Raw genomic sequence first — 621 nt, 5'->3', positions numbered from 1 at the left:
CTCACTTTGCCAGACCTCCCCATCTATCCAGGCTTGGCACTGGCACCGGAGCAGTCTGCTCGACTCCCACGGTGGCTGGGTTATGGCAGTCGGGACAGTCATACAACGCAGACAGGAGCATTTATGCAATGCAAACAGACAAACACCCACTCGAAATACTCAGAAGCATTCATACAAAGCAAACAGACAAACACTCACTGAACACGCTCAGAAGTATTCATGCAAAGCAAAAACACAAACACTCACTCAACACACTTAGAAGCATTCATGCACAGCAAGCAGACAATCACTCACTCAACACGCTCAGAAACATTCATGCAAAGCAAACATACAAACACTCACTCTGCCAGACCTCCCCATCTATCCAGGCTTGGCACTGGCACCGGAGCAGTCTGCTCGACTCCCACGGTGGCTGAGTTATGGCAGTCAGGACAGTCATACAACACAGACAGGAGCATTTACGCAATATAAACAGAAAAACACTCACTCAACACGCTCTGAAGCATTCATGCAAAGCAAGCAGACAAACACTCACCCAACACGACGTCAAGAAATTATGCCCAGCAAACACAGATAAGCACTCACTTTCAAAACGCTTCAGAAGCGAGCATTCATGCAAAG

The sequence above is a fragment of the Penaeus monodon genome, chromosome 34 (assembly GCF_015228065.2).
Source record: "Penaeus monodon isolate SGIC_2016 chromosome 34, NSTDA_Pmon_1, whole genome shotgun sequence".
In the NCBI taxonomy this organism is placed as follows: Eukaryota; Metazoa; Arthropoda; class Malacostraca; order Decapoda; family Penaeidae; genus Penaeus; species Penaeus monodon.
This window is presented reverse-complemented; position numbering follows the sequence as displayed.